Below are 21,022 nucleotides of genomic sequence, written 5' to 3'. Positions count from 1 at the left end.
AAAGAAATCTATAAAGCAAAACGTCAATGTCAGGTTGTTTAGATTTAGAAGAGAAGGACCCAAGTGAGTTCACTTTTCTTCATACAATTATTAGGGAAAACAAGCAAAATTTCCAGTAACCCTAAACACTGCCTTTTCTCCCTGGATCTAGTTAATTCCTATCAACTCTTTAGTTGACTCTAAGGACTGGCTCTACGAGATCCTGACACCTAAAACACAGGTACAGATAAACTTGCATAAACGTTTTGGTCCAGGTCTTGGCCTCCAGTCTTATGATGGGCTGGTGGAATATTGCTTCATCAAACGCTCGTGACAAGGATTGCAAACTCGTTCAGGCTTCATCGTTGCAGGAAGAGGCAGTTCATTTGTTGAACAGGCATGACAGAATGTTCCTCTGCAGTTCCTACACACATTCTTTGTTAGACTGACATCGTCCTGGTATAGCTGACACACCTGTGGTTTCTCAGCGAGCAGCAGCTGATCCTGTCATCCATAGGGTGGGGTTGCAGTCTGTGACTTTCTTCCAGAGGCATTTTTAGTTTAACATTTTCCTCTTGCATTTTGTGCTTCCCATCCATCTTGGATTCTGGCTTCTGGGAACCCTTTCCTGGGATGTTCCTGTTGTTTCATAATCTTCTTTCGTTTTCCTGATTTAGTTCTAACTCAAGCTGGTTCCACTGCCTGGTGAGCTCCTCGACTTCGAGCTGCAGACTGTTGATCTTGTCTTCAAACTCCTGTCTGAAGAGCCGGTTGTTCAACTCAGCAGACTGACAGCTTCGCTCAGCCTGACGCAATTTTTGTTCAAGTTGTTTAATGATAGCAGTCATCTGATTAGTCTTCTGTTCCAAGCTACTGTTTAGTTCACTTTTCTGTTTTACTCCTAAGTCTGAACTCTGCAGCTTAAAGGCAAGTTCATGCTTGAGGGGCCTGAGATCATCTAGCTGCTGCTGAAGAGATAGCAGGGCATCCTGCTTCTCACAGACATCCTTCTCCAGCATCTTCATATCTCCTGCCTTGTGCTGATCTGTATCTCCAGTTCTTTTTCAACATCCAATGGTAATTGTGTCTCTTCTTTTAAATGCTTTCTTGCTTCACTTGGTGCTTGCCCTTCTGCAGTTCTGTCTTGCTTGGGACCCTTCCAACTGGATTCCAGTATATAGGAACTTTACTCTTTAACTCATTACATTTCTTCTAGTAAGGTAGTAATCCTGCTGTTTGCAACCTCAAGCTCCTCTGTCAATTTAGTGTTGGATTTTTCTAATGCATCTACTTTTGCCTTAAGGTTGTTTACAGTAGCATTCAAATGCCTGTTCAGTTCTTCTACAAAGTTCTTCTGGTCCAGAATCGCAGTAATCTGACTGTCTCCTTCACTACTTTTACTGCTGTTTCCGTTCTTGAAATACATTGAAAAATGTATAACTCCAACCTGAGAGTCCAAGTCTTCTCCTTTCACACTGAAATTGGCATCAATGACATTCAGACCCACCAACAGGCCATCAATTATGGCTCCTTCTTCTTCCATCATAAGGGCACTGGGTTCGCAGAATTCACTGAGAAGTTATTTCTTATTGATCAAAGTTTTCATATATTTGAAAGTTTCTTTTGCATTAATGCCAAACAAAGCCAAGCTCTTCCTCTACCTACTGGCGTCTTAAGTCCTGGAAGGTTTTTAACACTTGCTGTTATCTCTGCGGCTCCTGGAACAAGCTTTTCTACTAGTTCTAGATCCCCCCAGAAAGCTTTATTTTGTCAAAGAAAAGTTTTTTCTTTTCTTTTTTTTTTTTTTTTTTAAGTTTTCAAGCCCTGTTTCAGACAGTGCTCCATCACTACAAAGAATTGCTGAAGAGGTGCATAGTCAGAGTGGAGAGTCCTCTCCAGTTTCAGAGCTGATTCAACTAAGCCCTTGATATTCAGCTTGGCCATGTTCATGAGGTTCATGTGTTCCTTAGCCATGAGATAATTAGGGTGGTGCTCGCCGCTGCCGCCGCAGCGCCGCTGCTCAGCAGCAGGAAGAGTAGCTGGGAGCCGGCGACAGCAGGGTCCTTCTGGAGCGCTGCTGCTCAGCGGCGGGCGCACTGGAAGCCAGCGCCTCCACCTCCTGGGTAGAGCATAAAGAACGGGGCGGCCACTGGCAAGTCAGCCTCCGACTGCCTGGCGCGGGAGGCCGGCGGCGGCCGCTTCTCGCCCTCTCCTATAAGCAGTTTTATAAGCTTTCTGAGACCAGAAAAAAGAAAAAGAAAAAGAAAATCAGTCTCATTATTTTATATGCGTACTTTTTTTTTTAACCAAAAACTCATTATAGACAAAACAAAATACTACCGCCCCACTCCAAATTATGTCTGCATCATGCTCACAACCTCAGCACAAAGTTCAATAGAGGTTTTATTGGATATGTTGGCTTCAATCATTGAGTGCCGTAATGATGAAATTTCGTCAGTTTTTGTAAACATTCTCTGAGGCCAGATAAAACTCAGGCTGTTCTGAGGGTTACACTAATTTTGAGAAAGGCTTGCAATGAGCATCCCTTTTTTTTGTGTACCTCAGAAAAAAAATATAGGTTTAAAATCCAGAGTTCTTTGTTTAATGTCACACATCTAAAATCCAGATACCAACCTGTGTATACAGAATAATTACTTTATTGCTATGGTAATTAATATTTCATATTTTAGAATATTAGGAAAATTTAGAAAGTTTTGCTACTGCTGTTTGCCTTCATTAGGAAATGCTTAAACAACAAATTGATAAAAGCTGATTGTTAAAAAATTAATCTGTGACATTAGATTTTATTTCCAATTATGTTTTATGGGAATTGTATTCTATTTTTTGTATTTTTAACCACAGTTTTATTATACTATATATAAACCTATATTTAATATCATATATATGTCTTTGACATTTGAGAGATCCCTATTTTTATGAAATAATCAGCTATGTAAATATTTCTTATTCTATTTTAAATACTTGGTTCTAAATTACATGAAATGCCCGTTTTCAGTATGATTTTGTGGACAATTAGACACACCAAAAAGTCACCACCACAGAATTATTGTTTAGTGAGAGGCCTTAAGCATGGAAATTGTTAAAGTAAACTTCTTTTACCACAATGGTTGAATGACTTATTCACAGTGGTAATGGAACCATTTGGGTCACTTTCAGAAAAAAAAAAAAAAAATATATATATATATATATACACATACATATATATATACACACACACATATATAGTTATGTTACTACAATTGCAATACATCACTGTATTATTAAAAATGGGAATTATATTTTTACTATTTTTTTGCCTTGCTTTGGCCACCCTCACAAAACAAGGTCCTACTAATTTAGCAAGAAAGTTGACAAGTTACATTTTAATCTGATGCAAAAAAAATTTAGACTATTCAGGTATTATTTTTAATTCAAAAAACAAAGAATATGCGTGTCTTCTTCACTTTGTGAGCTTGAGATAGCATTGAAAATCGTCAAATAATTTTTATGTAAAGTGGCAAATTTTAAAAAAACAAATGAATTGAAATGCTTTCAAAGCAGTATTTTAAACAGATTTTGAATGTGTTGCCATACACTGTGATTTACATAAGTAAATCTCACCAAAAACAATGATTAATGTACTTATCACTTTCATTTTAGTGATGAAAAACTTTTGGATTCTTCCACCTGGCCTCTAAGAGTGCCATCCAATTCAAAAGGGAATTTTTAATAATTAACAATTCCCAAATCTTTAAATGCTTGATGCATTATAAACCCTTATGCTTACAGAATTTCAGAAGAGGAAGGGAACCTATAAGTTAGTAGAAAAGAAGGTTAAGTTTCATGGTTACTAAAAATGTTTGAGAGAGATGGATTAATATGCAGTATACATTTCCTGACAGAATTAATTATAACAATTTTTTAAGGATATTAAATATGAAGGTGTTAAACAGTGGGAAAAAGAGTAGCTTTTCCAAGAAAAAAAATGATGCTTATGTTGGACAGGGTGGGCAGGGAGAAATTCAGATTCTTTCGAATATGTAAGTACAATATAAAAAGCACATACACAAAATTTAGTTTGGTCTTTGGATTTGTTTTCTTTTCTAGTTTTAGCAACTGAAGTCCAATGTTGCTTTAGTGACTGGGCATGATTATACTTATTCACGTCTTTCCCAAAAATGTATGCATCAATTTTCTGTCTTCACACCACTTATATTTTATATCTATGTTATCATATTTGGCACAAAATTACTATTCTCTACATAGGCATTACAGCATTTTACATCATTCTAATTAGGCATATATCATGACATACCTGGTATAGCACATCCTGATATTATTAGTAACAAAGGAAAATTTTGCTGAGAAAGTAACATGAGAATCATAGAAGCTTTGATTATCAGATGCTGAGGACAGCTGTGGTATTAAAAGCTAATAGTTTGAAAACAATAATCTACTGAAAAAAATGATGGTACGGAATGACCATATGCATGCTATGTAAAAAGAAAGCATATACAGGCACACACACACACACACACACACACACACAAGCTACAGAAACAGAGGCATATTTATGTAATACACCTCAGTTTTTCTTTAACATAGTTGATTTTTCCTTTTCCCCCCAGGGCTTCTGACAAGTTCAGTACATTGTATAGTTTCCAACCTTCAGAGTTCTTGCTAAGATTATGTTTTACTAAGATTAAGAAAAGTGCTTTTTGTGCTAATATTGTTTACACTAGAAAAAGCATGAAGGTGTTTTGAGAGATTGTCAAACTCAGCCACCGCTCAATAAACATAAAATTTAATCAAAATCAGTGTACTTCCTAGGAAAACCCAGCTTTAAAGTGAGCTGCCTACTCTGCTTTTGCAAAAAGCAGAAATACACAAACACACACACCCCTACCCATTCCCACCACACATACTCCTGGACAAAAGTCTTTCACTAAACTTTACCTATACAGAAGTTCGAGATGCAACCATGATACAAGGAAAATTGAATCTGAATTTCAAATTTAATTTTCCCTGAATGTGCACATGGAGTGTGTATGTGTGTATGAAATAATTATATGTTGTTTTTCTCAACTGATTATAATGCTATTACATAATCAATTTTACATTGTGAGCAATATTTTTTTTAAAATTGACAGACAAAAGAATATCTGTTCACTGTGTATAACATAATATTTTGGAGTATCAATATACATTGTGGAATGATTAAATCTATATAATCAATGTATGCATTACCTCACATAGTTACCATTTTTGTGGTGGGAACACTTCACGTCCACTCTAAGAATTTTTTTAATAATACACTATATTATTAACTACATTAGTATGTTGTACAATAGATCTTCTGAACTTTTATCTCTTCTCTAACTGGAATTTTGTATCCATTGGCCAACATTTCCCCAACATCCACCCCTACCAACCCAGTCCCTGGTATCACTCTCCTGTTCTCTACTTCTGTGAGATTAACTTTTTTTTAGATTCCACATATGAATTAGATAATGCAGTATTTGTCTTTCTGTGCCTGGCTTATTTCCCTTAGCATAATGTCCTTTAGGTTTATCCAGACTGTCCTTCTTTTGATAGTTGAATAATATTCCAGTGTATACATATAAATATTTTCTTTTTTCATTAATCTGTTGATAGACACTTAGGTTGACTCTATATCTTGGTTATTGTGAATAATACTAAAACAAACATAGCAGTGTAAATATTGCTTCAACAGACTGATTTCATTTCCTTTGGATGTATACCCAATAGTGGGAATGCTGGATCATGTGGTGGTCCTATATTTAATTGTTTGAGAAAGCTCCATATTGTTTCCATAGTGGCTGTACATTCCCACCAACAATGGGCAAGTGTTTCGTTTTCTTTACTTCTTTGCTAACTCTTAGCTCTGGTCTTTTGATCATAGCCATTCTAAAAGGTGCTTGGTCATATCTCACTGTGGTTCGGATTTGCATCTTCCTGATGATCAATGATGTTGAACATTATTTTTCATGTACCTGATTGCTACTTGAATGTTGCCTTCTGAGAAATGCCTATTCAAGTCCTTTGTCCAGTTTTTAATTGAGTTATTTCTTCTTTTGCTATTGAGTTGTTTCAGTTCCTTCTATATTATGTATATTAACCCCTTATTATATATATAGTTTGCAAATATTTTCCCTATTTAGTAGGTTATCTCTATTCTGTTGATTGTTTCCTTTCTTGTGAGGAAGCTTTTTAGTTTGATGTAATTCCATTTGTCTATTTTTGCTAGCGTTGACTGTGCTTTTTTTTTTTTTTTTTTTTTGACTGTGCTTTTTGGGTCATATTGAAAGTTATTGCTCAAAACAATGTAGTGGAGATTTTTCTCTATTTTTTTTCTAGTAGTTTCATAGTTTTGGGTCTTACATTTAAGTCTTTAATTCTTTTTGAGTTTATTTTGGTATATGGTGTGAGATAGGGTCTAATGTTTTTCTTCTGCATGTGCATATCTAGTTTTCCCAATAGCATTTATTAGAGAACCTGTCCATGCCTCATTGTATGCTCTTGATGCCTTTAGTGAATGTCAGTTGACTGTAAATATGTGGATTTACTTCTGGGTTTTCTGTTCTGTTCCAATGTTCTACTTTCCTGTTTTTATTACAGAAATATGTTATTTTATTTACTACAACTTTGTAGGATATTTTAATGTCAGGTAGTGTGATGTCTCCAACTTTCTTCTTTTTTGCTTTGGCTATTCAAGATCTTTGTGGTTCCATAATAATTTTAAGATAATTTTTCCTATTTCTGTGAAGAAAGTCATTGGCATTTTGATAGGGATTGTGTTGAATTTGTCAATTGCTTTGGATAGCAAGATCATTTCATCAATATTAATTCTTCAGATCTATGAACACAAGAAATCTTCCCATGTATTTGTGTCTTCTTCAATGTAGTTCATCAATGTGTTATAGTTTTAGTGGAGAGATTTTTCACCTTCTTGATTAAATTTATTCCTAAGAATTTTGTTTTTTGTAACTATTATAAATGGGTTAGTTTTAAATTTTCTTTTTCAGATAATTTGCTGTTAGTATGCAGAACTACTATTGATTTTTGCATGGTGACTTTTATTCTGCAACTTTACTGAATTCTTTTATTAATCCTAGTACTTGTTTGGTGGCATCTTTAGGGTTTTCTATATTATAACATCATATTTGCAAAGAGAGACAATTTAACTTATTCATTTACAATTTGGATATCTTTTATTTCTTCCTCTTGTCTAATTGCCCTGGTTAAAACCTCAAGTGCTATATTAAATAGAAGGAGCAAGAGTGAGCATTCTAGTCTTATTCCAGATCTGTGAGGAAAAGCTTTCCAATTTTCACTGTTGAATATGATGTTAGCTATTGCTTTGTCTTATATAGTCTTTCTCGTATTTAGGTACATTCTACACTTGATTTGTTCAGTGTTTTTAATAATAAAATAAAGTTAAATTGTATTCAATGCATTTTCTGCATCTATTATAATGAGTGTATGAATCTTGTTCCTTATTCTATTCAAGTGATGTTTCACATTTGTTAATTTAGACATGGTGGCGGGAGACAGACAGTTTCCTAGGTGGGAAGGGGTGGGTCCCTAGTGAAACACCACCTTCAAGCCAGGGATGGCCTGAAGCTTTGGGATTGGGCTTCCAGTTCCAGGTGAAGTCCTCCACCAGGAGTGAGAACTTCCTTGGTGCCTTTTGGTCAATTGAGTGGTGCTTTTTCCAGGCCCACCCATGGACCAATCAACATACACTTCCTCCTGCCCACGGATCAATCATCACTCACTTCCTCCATTCTGAGCCCATAAAAAACCCAGGACTCAGCAGGTTCAGACACTCATTGGGACCACCTTACTGCTGATAGGAGATAGCTACTTTGGTCTCCTCTCTGCTGACAGCCTTTTGGTCACCCAGTAAAGCTCTTCTCCACTTTGCTCACCCTCTAGTTGTCCATGTAACCTCTTTCTTCCTGGAAATGGGACAAGAACTCAGGACTGCCAAATAGCTGGCATGAAAGGGGCTTTAACACATTCCTGGCTGGCTCACCAGGCTATGGGTGATGATATACTCCCAGACCGTGGGAATGAAAAGTGGTGACCCTTCTGGGGGCCTAGACTTCAGGATTCCCTGAGCCAGAGCTGTAATACTATAGCCCTGTCACTCTCTGCTGGTGCTGCGTGGCTGACCCACACAACATGAAGCAGTGGTGAGGCTGGACCAGCCCAGGAGCCACTGGCCAGAGCAGGGTCGTGAGACTGAAATAGCTGTAACAGAAATGGTCCCGCAACAAACCCACCCCTTCACTTGCCATGCTGCAGATGACAAAAAGAAGAAGGACAAAAGAGCTGCAGCCTTTCTGGGAGCTCAGACCTCAGGGCTCCCTGAGCCAGGGATGTGACATGCCCTAACACACTCTTTGGGGCCCTGCAGTTCCTGGTATCGCTGAGCTTTCAGGCACCACGACATTTCCCTCATTCAGATGCTGGTGCCTGCAGTGGAAGTTGCTTGTGGTATGTCTGGTCCAGCCACAGCTTCACACAGAGCCAATGCCTCTGCCAGTGCCTGAAGCTGCCCGCCCCACTGCAGCAGCTGACATGCATGACTGTGCACAGTGGCCGGAACCCACATTCAGTCACTCACACACCGCTTGCTGCTGTGTGCCTGGCTCGCCCTTGGCAGGTTTGGGATCCAGGTCAGTAGTATGAGCCAATGCAGCCTGCTGGGCCAAGTAGGTGGAACAAGCCCAGCGGGCATGATCAAAACTCAAGCAGAGACACCACCAACCACAGAGGTTTCTGTCTGGTGAGGCAGCACCCAAAGGATCCTATGACAGTGTGTTGAACCATTCTTGCAGCCCTGGATTTAATACCATTTGGTCATGTTAATAATCTTTTGTATGCCGTGTTAAATTCAGTTTGGCAGAAGTTTGCTTAGGATTTTCGCGTCTGTATTCATCAGGGGCTCTCGGCCCACAGTTTTTTTTTTTTTTTTTTTTTTTTTTTTTTTTGTGATATAGTTGGTTTTGTATCAGGGTTAGCTGGCTTCATAAAATAATTTTGTAAGTATTTCTTCCTCTTTATTTTTTATTTTTTTGGAAGACTTTGAGAATTGGTATTAGTTATTTAAATGACTGATAGAATTCAGCAGTGAAGTGATCAGGTTTTTGGCTTTTCTTTGGTTTGAGACATTTTATTATTAATTCAACATCCTTACTTGTTACTGGTTTCTTGCGAGTTTCTATTTACTTCATAATTCACTCCTGGTAGGTTGTATGCATCAAATAATGTATAAGTTTCTTCTATAATATCCAATTTGTTGACATATAGTTGTTCAGAATAGTCTTATGATACTTTGTATTTCTTTGTATCCATTATAATGTCTCCTTTATCCTTCTGATTTTATCTATTTGAGTCTTTTTTTGTTTTTTCTTAGTCTAGCTAAAGGTTTCTCAATTTATCTTTTCAGATAAACAACTCATAAATTTGTTGATCTTTTATATTGTTTTTCTAGTCCCTACTTCATTTATTTCTACTCTAATTTTTATTATTTTCTTTCTTCTACAAAGTTTGTGCTTAGTGTATTCTTGTTTTTCGGGTTCCCTGAGATGCAACATTAAGTGTTTTATTTGAGATCCTTGTTTTCTTTTTTGGTGTAGCTATATGTTGCTATAAACTTCTGTCTTTGAACTGATTTTGCTGTGTCCCATAGGTTCTGGTATATATTTTTTTTTGTCTCAATAAATTTTAATTTTTTCATTTAATTTCTTCATTGACCTATTGGTTGCTGAAGAGTATGTTGTTTAATTTCTATATATTTGTGAATTTCCTGAAGTGTCTCCTATTATTGATTTCTTGTTTATACCATTGTGGTCAGAAAAAAACTCGATATAATTTTAAAATCTTACATTATTCAAGAATTGTTTTGTGGCCTAACATATAATTTGTCCTAGAGAATGGCTCATGTGCAGTTGAGAAGAATGTATATTCTTCAGCTGTTGTATGGAATGTTTTGTATATGTCTGTTAGGTTCATTTGATCTAGAATGTAGATTAACTCGGATGTTTATTTATTTTCTGTCTAGATGACCTGTTCATTCCTAAAATTCTGGAGTTTAAATTCCCTACTATTATTGTATTGTTGTCTGCCTCTCCTTTCAGAAACATTTACATTTGCTTTATATATTTAGGTGCTCCAATATTCAGTATATAGTTATAAATATAGTATCATCTAAATGAATTTACTTCTTTATTATTATATGATGCCCTTCTTTGTCTCTTTTTATACTTTTTAAAGTCTGGATTAGTTGCTATGGATATAACCACTTTTGCTCTTATTTAATTTTCATTTGTATGAAATCTTTTTTTCTATCCCTTTTATTCTCTATGTCCTTAAAGGTGAAGTAAGTCTCTTGTAGGCAGCATATAGTTGGTTCTTTTTGGTAATACATTGAACCACTGGGTCCTTTGCAGAATATAATTTATTTAATTTAAAGTAATTACTATCTGATAAGAACTTACTACTGCCATTTTATTAATTGTTGTCTAGTTGTTTTGTAGATTTTTTATTCTTTTCTTCTTCTCTTGCTGTCTTTTCATGCTAAGTAATTTCTATAGTGGTATGCTTTGATTTCTTGCCTTTTGTTTTTTATGTATTTTCTATTACTTTTGTTTGGTTGTTATTATGAGGCTGCCAAAAAGTTCTTATAGTTATAAAACGCTGTATTTAGCTGAAAACAATTTAACTTTAATTGCAAAAAAAAAAAAAAAAATGCACACCTCTACTCCTGCACAACAATTTGAATTTTTGATGTCACCATTTTTACATTTTTATAAATTTCCTATTCTGTAAAAATTTACTGTGGCTATTATTAGTTTTAATTATTTTGTGTTTTAGCCTTCATGCTAAAAATATAATAGATTTACAGATCACTGTTATAGTATTAGAGTATTCTGAATTTGACTGTATGCTTACTTTTCTAGTTTCATGCATTCACATTTTCATGTTACCCATTTGTATAGTGTTCTTTCAGCTTGAAGAACTCCTTTTACCATTTCTTGTAAGACAGTTCTGATGTTAATAAACTCCTTCAGCTTTTGTGGTCTGAGAACGTCTTTATTTCTTTTCTTTCTGAAAGATAGCTTTGCTGGGTACTGCCTTCTTGATTGAAAGGTTGTTGTTGGTTTTATTTTCCTTCAGCATTTTGGATATATCACCCAATTATGTCCTGCCCTGTAAGGTTTCTGCAGAGAATTTTCCACTGCAAAGTTCTACTCTGTGATCTTGCTCTGCTCCTCTCCACAATTTTAGTTTTTATTTGGAAAAATCGCAAACAATTTTCTATGTGCCTATTGTTTACAAACTGTCAGTTATTATTTTCAACAAAAAAATTTAAATGAGCTTGTCAATACTGTAAATATCCTTTATTATGGACTGAAATGTGTCCTTTCAAAACTGAACGTTGAACCCTTATCCCCAAGGTGATAATACTTGAAAACAGGGCCATTAACTAGACAATTAAGCTTACATGAGGTCATATGGGAGGGACCCTAATCCATTAGGAATGGGGTCCTTATTTGATTAAAGAGAAAGAGAGAGAAAAAGAAATACCAGGAGTATGCAGAGACAGAGAAAATGTGATGTGAAAACAGTGAGACGGGAGCTGTCTGCAAGCCAGAAAGAGAGCCCAAATCAGGAACCAACCCTGAAAGCACTTTGATATTGGAGCTTTTAGCCTCCAGAACTATTAGAAAAAAAAAAAAAATTCTGTTGCTTAAGTCACTTCATCTGTGGTACTTTTCTTATGGCATTTCTAGCAGATAAATATACCTTTTCTTGCTTTTACACATGACATTTTCATTTAATCTGATAAGATATTTGTGAATATTCACAGGGCACAGAAATAATTCAAGTTTGAATGTTATTTAAAGTGTTTTCAAAATTTGCCCTTATTGTATCTTTCCAAAAATAACACAAAATATAGAAATAAATGATAAAACTTAAAAGCTCTAAAAACTGAGTATATTACAACTTTTCAATATAAAAATAATTTTTGTGTAAAAATCAAGGTTTTAGAAGGCACATTCTTTTAACACTTCAGTTATTTTAAACACTTTATAATCCTTTTTTTAAAAAAATAATTATTGACATTTACTTTAAATGGAAATCATTTCACTGTTAAGCAGATAATTGGTGTCCTTTGCTTTCAGAAGTAATCAATTTTAAATGCAAAAGAAATTACTAGAAAGGTAGCCTTAGAATATTCTGTATCAATTCAAAAATTATCTAGAAGTGGGAAATGCTGGTCAGGAAAACCTTGATGATTAAAAGTTCATCAAGGTCAACAGAGTTACTATGAAGTAATATCTAGTTCCAGTCAGTAAATTATGAATCTGTATCTCAGAATGTATCATAAAGTAGAATCCAGACTCATACTCTTAAGCACAACATTTTTCCTTTTAACTTTATGGTCTGATTTTACATATGAATTATAAATACATTGTGCATATGGTATGTTAAGGATATAATATGATCTATAAATTTAAGCTTTCAATATTGTGTAGGTATATGAATTATTAAAAGCTTGCCCCCCCCAACAGGTGGCTGAGTCAGGAGAATCACTTGAACCTGGGAGGCAGAGGTTGCAGTGAGCTGAAATCGCGCCACTGCACTCCAGCCTGACGACAGAGTGAGACTCTGTCTCAAAACAAAACAAAAGAAAACAAAAACAAAAACAAAACAAAGCTTGCCTCCCTTAGTAATATAAAAAATAATATGCAAAAAATTTTAGCATTTAAATACTTGAACAATAATTCATACCAATAATCCCAGGATTAAACTAAGAATTGCTAGGCTTCATTGCTGTAGATATAGCCTTTTACTACTAGAAGTCTTTTAAAAGAGCATATATTGCCATAAGGAATATAAATTAATCAAATGTAGCTTTAAATGTAAGTACTGACAATATTCCATTTCAGATCAAGTCATTTATTCCATAATTAATTTGTAAGAAGGTAATACATACTAATCACTTTCTGAACTCTTATATAGTTTATAATCTAATTTAAAGAATAAACATATATGCATATATACAAACAACAGGATTTTATTTTATTTTTATTTATTTATTTTTGAGACGGAGTCTTGCTTTTTCACCCAGGCTGGAGTGCAGTGGCATGATCTTGGCTCACTGCAACCTCCCCATTCTGGGTTCAAGCAATTCTCTGGTCTCAGACTCCTGAGAAGCTGGGACTACAGGTGCATGCCACCCACACCTGGCTAATTTTTGTAGTTTTAGTAGAGACAGGATTTCACCGTGTTGCCCAGGCTGGTCTCAAATTCCTGACCTTAAGTGATCCACCCACTTCATCCTCCCAAAGTACTGGGATTACAGGTGTGAGCCATAGTGCCCAGCCCAAACAACAGGATTTTAAAGAAGAACATGGGGAGATTTTGGTTAGAGCTGAGTTGTCATGCAAAGCCTTTTTGAGAAAGTGACATTTAAGCTAAGAACAGAATAGTAAATAGAATTTGAAAAGAGAAAGATGGGAAGAGATTTATCAAAAGGAAAAACATTTGAGAGTATTTTAAAAATTTCAAATGAAGAAAATAACAACAGATTAAAGACAAAAAAGAGAGTGAGTAGGAAAATAGGTAAGGGTCAGGTAATCATGTTCTTGCAGTCATGTCAAGTAATTTGGATTTATTTTCTAAAACCAAGAGGAAACAGTGAAATATTTTAGGAATGATAAAATAAATGTATTTTAGCAACTCTATAAATTTTCCCGCTGGCATAATTTACTGAGATGGAAGAGAAGTGTTTCAAATATTATTTTTCTTTTTATTTAAATTTGGGATCAAAGGTTCAATTACAGTCATGTTAATATTGGGATGACTCTAATAAATCAGTATTGAAAGCTTATTTTTAAAGTGATCTATCAGAAAGGTCTGGAGAATTTTTTAAATTACATTTTGTTAGTATTAAATTAAATTATCTTTGGCCTAAAGCTGCCTTTGTACTTTAAATTCATACATAGCAAACTACAGTATAACTTAGTATGTAAATAAATTGCAACCTAACCTAAGAGTATATTCTTCTAACAAATAGCTGAATCTCAGCCAATCACAGCAACTGAGTTTCAGCCATTTATGGGATGCCAATTGATCTTTGTCTAACAAGGCAAATGCCAAGCTGTAACCAATCAAGCTGTTTCTGTTGTCATTTCCTTATTCTTTCTGTAAAGACAGCCTGCCCAGGTTGTTAGGTGGAGCTCTTGGAATCTTTCCTGGTTCTGAAAAATGATGCCTGGTTCACGAATTGTTCTTTGCTCAATTAAACTCTGCTGAATGTAATTTGTCTGAAGTTTTTTATGTTAACACTGGTAATCAGAAGAGGAAGAAATTAGTTGAATAAATGGTTTAGATATAAGAAAGAGGCCTTCAAAGATCTGCCAAAGAAAGCTGACTATAAAATGGTTATCATGGTAAAAGGAAAACCAAGAGTGTGGAATGTCAGAAAAGAAAAGGAAAGAGAACTCTATGAAGGCAGGTTCAGCTCTCTCAATATTGCTGATAGGTCAAGCATGATGAGTACTAAAACAATATTCTTAAATTTGGTCACTGATAGTAACCATGGAAAAGGAGTATCAGCAAAGAATTAGGGAACGGCTATGTCAAAATAGAGTCAGTGAGTATCTAAAAATTATATATAGATAAATTTATAAAGTTGCATTGAGAGATATTTTAAAAGCCTAAATAAATGGTTCAAAATATGATATTTTAATTATAGTTTACTTTAAAATATCTATAGTTTCAAATAACCTCAGTAAAATTTCACAGATTTTGTAAACTTTATCAATGAGAATTTTGAAACCTAAAAAGAACGTAAATGCATAGACCAAAAAATCTGAAGGGAAGGATATGTAACTAGAAGGAACTTGACTTACCTGATAATACCATGAATTATAAAACTATAATAAATGAAAGATCATTAAAATAATATAATGATAAATGTATAAGTCTAACTGAGCAGAAAAGATAAACCTTTTAAAATGTATACATGGAGGCTGGGCACGGTGGCTCACACTCATAATCCCAGCACTTTGGGAGGCCAAGACAGGTGGATCACGAGGTCAGGAGATCGAGACCATCCTGACTAATATGGTGAAACCACGTCTTTACTAACAACAACAACAAAAAAATTAGCCAGGCGTGGTGGCAGGCACCTGTAGTCCCAGCTACTCAGGAGGCTGAGGCAGGAGAATGGCGTGAACCTGGGAGGCGGGGCTTGTGGTGAGCCGAGTTCGTGCCACTGCACTCCAGCCTGGGCAACAGAGTGAGACTCGGTCTCAAAAAATAAAAGAAAACAAAAACAAAAACAAAAAAAGAAAGTATACATGGATACTGGATATATTACACAGGTAGAACCACATATTGGTGGGAAATAAACAGAGTTCTTCAAAAAGATTATTGTGGTACAATACAGTATCCACATAGAAAAAAAAAAATGACCACTCTTACAAAGTAAACAAAACTCAATCCTAGATGGCTGAAACACTTAAACATAAAGCCACCACTGTAAAATATTTAAAAAATAATGCAGCATATTATCTTCATGTTTTTTGAATAGGTTGAACCTTCCAAAACAAAGAGAAAAAGTGTTCATCATAAAGAAAAGGATTAATTTGAGGCTGCCTTAAACAGACTATCTTGCTTGAAAATAAATTGTAAAAAGAGTTAAAATTTTAGCCAAATTGTGGAAAGTGATATTTTTTCACAAGTTTAACCTAATATCTTAGTATCCAGAACATATAAAGAACTTCTAAGGATCAATAAGACAAAAACTAAACCTATTAGCAAAATGGACAAAAAACTTGAACAGACTCTTTACAAAAGAGGAAATACAGATGGCAGATAAATGAAAACCCAATGCTTAACTTCATTATTAATACAATAATTCAAATTAAAACCACAGAGAAATACTGCAATACCCTCAAAAAATTGGAAAGAGAAAAAAAGTTCACCAATCCAAAAGGTAGATGAGGAAATTGAGGATTAATGCCTCATGGCATTAAAATTGGTTGAAAGACTTTCAAGATAGGTAGATAGTATCAGAAATGTTAAGACATGTTTAGTCTGTGATGAGCAATTCCACTCAAATTAATTTCCAAGGAAAATCCATGCATATATGAATCAGGAAACATGGACAAGAGTGTTCACGGCAGCTTTGCATAAACAAATGCTAAAAAAACTCAATGATTCCTCAGTACTAAAATCAGTAAATGAATTGTGATATGCATGTCGCAGTGACACAAATGAATAAATTATGGTTATTCACAAAATGCATGAAAAACATTCTTTTAGAAGACGAAGATACATGAATATATATGATTCAAATATATTAATAAATTATGTTAACTGACAAAATAATTTTTTAGTGATTTACAAATCAGTAAAACAGGCAAAAGCAAAACAAGTAAATATTTATCATTAAAGTTAGGAGAGTAGTTATTCACAGTGTTAGTGAAGCTGGTAGTTGTCTTTATGTAGGGCATTGAGAATCCTGTTATATTTTCTAACCAAGTTGGTGTTTGCTCAAGTGTTCATTTCACAACATTTTTTTAAACTGTGCATTTATTCATATACATTTGTATAATTCTAATGCACTATTTTTTGTGTTAATAGTAATAATAATAACATGCACACAAAGCAGAATTACTGAAATGGTAATGACTCTTTGTAAAACCTTGGATATTAGTAGGAGCAGAACCATGGAGTATTCTGTCACAGGAAATAGAGTTGAGATTGATTCTGATAACCTAGGTGATGTTCAAGCACTTTATTGATGCGAAATGCCAGCCTTAAAATATTTTCAATTTTCACAAACTTGCTTGTTAACACCTTTCTTTACTTAATCATTGGGTAACATATCATCTTTTATCTTTACTCCTTTTAAATATTTTTAAAATTTCATTTTACGTTTAATTTTTGTGCATAATAGTACTTAGTAGGTACATATATTTATGGGGCATATGGGATAATTTGACTAGACTTACAATATGTAATAATTGCATCAGGGTAAATGAGAACTCTATTACCTCAAGCATTAATCATTCTTGTTACAAAAAAATCAAATTATATACTTTTAGTTATTTTTAAATATGTAAGTATATTATTATTAAATATAGTCACGTTGTTCTATCAAATACTAGATCTTATTAATCTTCATACTTTTAGAGATAATAGTTTGCATTTTAAAAGTTACTGTCTTCTAAATTTACGTCGTGTTTTAAAATATTCTTGATGATAAGTAAGCACTTACTGAAGCACAAAGATATTGCTTTCAGAATTTAGGGCAAAAATAATCACCAGTTAAATATATATAATATTTATATAATTGTGCTTCATTTTTAAATGCAATAGGAAGGGAATAATAATACTATATAAGAGATTTTGCAGATGATGCATACATTCTATAATAATAGTGAAATAAAAATGTTATTTCTTGCTGGAATTCATTTATGTCAATAAATATTATTTGACAAAGACTAGTTATTAGCTAAGGAAAGAACAAATATATTAATAATAACCGGCCACTTTGTGTTCTAACATCAACTGTCATAAAACCTTCCTTTAAACCACTTTGGATTACCAGTTATTTTATATCCTTATGAAGAGAAGAGAACTGGACAAAATTTATGATATAAGTTAGATGAATGATACAACCATAGAAAGAAAACAGAAATATATGCTTTATTCCTATGTGTTTATTTTAGATATGTTAAATTTTAGGTGTATTGAGACTATTGTTTTTGATCTTTGTGATTGCTTTATTATCCAAAACAAAAAACACTTTGTGACTTCAAATAACTAAATCTATAAATAAAGAAGATATTTGTCAGTATATATGTGTATGTTTATACGTATGTATATGTATTATTGGACACTCATATAGTAGAAAAACACTATTATCAGATTCCAGCATCTTGTGACAGAATCAGGTCTCTTTGCTTCTCGTAATTTCTGTTCCAGGGCTATGGCATTTTTATCTTGTGATTATTTTGTCTTTTGTATTTCTCTCTTCTTCCATGGATAGGAGAAATTGTCATGGGAAGGGATAAAATGTGTCAGGTTAATATCTTTACTCTGTGCTCACACTCTACTGCTAAGTCACTGCTGATCCTGCCAAAATAAGAAGCTAGTTCATTGATTTACAATATGAATGGCCTCTGTCTATTGGTATAAACACACAAAGTAGAGAATCTTGCAGGACTTCATAATAAAAAGTCTTTGATGTAAGATGAATGACCTACAAAATATGAGGAAATCTACTCCTTTCTCCACCTCAGTGATGTCTGTTTTGTGAGTAGATACATGATTTCTGCTCAAGGAATACAAAATTACCCATTTTCAGTTCAACCAAAATTTTTTAACAGTATCAGGAGCTCCAGGTGAATTACATTTTGGTCAATATGCCCAATGAGAGCACATTTCTTGACAAATGCCCAAAGTTTAATAAAGGGGTGTTTACATTTGTATGTGTACGCAAACACACGGTACCTAGTTGAACTGTTTTCTTTCCCTCTGACTTTTTCTTAAGCAAATTCTATCTTGTCACTTACAACTTTACAGGAAAGATCATAAAAGTCGCTCTGATTTTCATTTCTAAATATTATTAGAGTTATTTCAATAGTGAGCTTTGATCTCTAAAATTTACCTTCTTCTACTTTTCAATATTACAACCTAATTTAGCCTAAACTGTCCTTTAACTCACTAAATATTTAAAAAATAATTTCCAATCTGCATTTATCTGACAAGGTGATGCATCCTTTTGAAGTTTTGTCTTCCATCACATCATGATGGTCTGTCACTCATGTGACAAGGGGTTTAAGATGAATGGAGTTGAGAATAAAGGTCAAATAAAATGCACTGCCAGACTCTGGCATGACAAAATCCATCAAATAAAAGAGCAAAACCCCTTTAGCCTGTGAGCATTCGATTACAAATTGTCAAATGTTCATGATAATCTAAACTTCTGGGATGAACTCAAAGTGAATATTGGCTTCAAATTGAAGAATGGCAATAAGTTAGTTAAAATTACATTGAACTACAAACCTGTCACTTCCAAGCATTTCTCTTTTTAGATGGACACCATGCTAAATTCCATCTTCAGAATTTCATTTTATTTCAGTACTGGAGTTTTACTTAGATTTATAATTGAATGTTTCTAGTTAGAAAAATGCTTTAAGTGTGCTTCAAAGGCAGCATCAAATCCAACTCATAGATTTGGCAGATATGCAATGAACTCACACACCCAGCTATTAACATGTGGAGTTTTATATTTTGCTATGTTGGAGTTGGAGAGTTGGTGAAAAGTTCAGAGAAAACATAAATGTGTATATTCTCAGGAGAGAAACAATTGTATTCTAGTAGGGAAAAAAAATGGTCTGAATGGCCAGAGGGGCAAGTGTAATTGTAAATGATTCGGTGGATTTATTACCAAAGTTGAGTTGCTAAATTACATGTCAAAATTGCTTTTAAGTTTTGTGTTATTCATTTGTTTTTTACCTCTTAACTACACAATTTGAAATTAACATCCATACAGACCTCACAAGGAATAGCTATTAACATCAGAACTCTAAGGTAATTAGTTTCTGTATGCAACTAAAACCCAATTCTGGGGGCTGGGGTGATATCTTTTATATGAAACACAATATTGGGAAGTTATGTGAAGGCTGTAAAATAACATATATAAAAATATAGATACATAGATTTCTCATTTTATGTTTATACAAATATGTCTAAGTGAGAAATTTAATATAGCACAAGGAAAGTGATTGAAAATATGTATTAAATCATGTTTATCATGAATTATTTTATAGTATGAATAATCACTCTTTAAAAACTATTCTTATTTGTTTATGGAGTCAATTAACTAATTTAAATTAAAATATAAAAATATTTTAATAAGAAGTACTATTAAGCCCAGTATGAATGAATTGAAAGTGTTAATTCTGTATTTGAGAAAAGCAAAAATGTAAATTCAGACATGAGAAATAAATTTTATCAAGCAGAATATAATTTAAAATTCTAGCGATTTTTTTAACTTGCAAAGAATAAGTTAATTAGGGAATTTGAATGAATTTCTTTGGAATCACTGAGACAACACCTCCCCCAAGGAAAAAATAAAAAATAGGAAGTTTCTCATGTGCAATGGATCCTTTGTTTCCAAAGGATTACTTGTTTTTTGCTGACTGATCTTTTTCCATGAGGGCTGTTACCAGGATTGATTAATTTAAAAAATTATGAATATATTACCCCAGGCCCCACGATTGGGTTTTAGTTGCATACAGTGACTTTTACAATTTTTTTTTAGGTAAACTCATTTTGACTTTCTTTACATCTCAGAGTAACATTCTAGATAAGGCCTTAAAAATGTAAAAACAATATTACTCTGAATTTTGTAATGAAATTATATCATACCTAAGAATTGAGATACTTTGATAAACTTTTACTGTCTCAACTTTTATGGCATGATCCTTTTTTGAGAAGAAAGCGATTATTTAAGGAATGAAGTGGGAACCTGTTACTAGAGAAGCAGATAGACTTTCTAAATAAAAAAGTCAAAGAATTATTTCAAACTTGTGTATCGTGTATTTTTATTTTCAAATATAGAGGACTTCTCAGGTGACATTTTATCATTTTTGGGTATAGTTTAGAAAAGATAGTTTTAAGAAGATACCAAATAATGATACTGCATGTAAAATTTCCAATAACATTACATTATTGAGGATGTGATACCACAGCACAAAAAAAAAACTTTACAAGATAAAATTTGAAGAAAATTGGGTAAATTTTTTTCTCCTTTTGCGTTGCAACCTCACTGCCCTCATGCATTATTGTGAAGCTTTTACTTGTAAAATCTAACCAACACAGAAATTTTCAAGCACCGTATGGTTATTAATGAACTGATCAGAAAGTGTTTAACAAACATTCAGTATGCGAAGAACTGCTCATTCTTATGAAACCATTTCTG

The 21,022-nt window shown here is 33.8% G+C and overlaps 1 pseudogene; it reads right to left on the bottom strand.

Annotated features, from left to right (window-relative positions):
- Positions 1-270: 270 nt before the first annotated feature.
- LOC117064414 lies at positions 271-2,009 on the bottom strand (annotated as a pseudogene).
- Between the last annotated feature and the right edge of the window lie 19,013 nt (positions 2,010-21,022).

This window comes from Trachypithecus francoisi, unplaced genomic scaffold, assembly GCF_009764315.1.
Source record: "Trachypithecus francoisi isolate TF-2019V2 unplaced genomic scaffold, Tfra_2.0 Lachesis_group2, whole genome shotgun sequence".
Lineage (NCBI taxonomy): Eukaryota > Metazoa > Chordata > Mammalia > Primates > Cercopithecidae > Trachypithecus > Trachypithecus francoisi.
The sequence above is the reverse complement of the archived record's forward strand: the minus strand, read 5'-3'. Positions and strand labels throughout refer to the sequence as shown.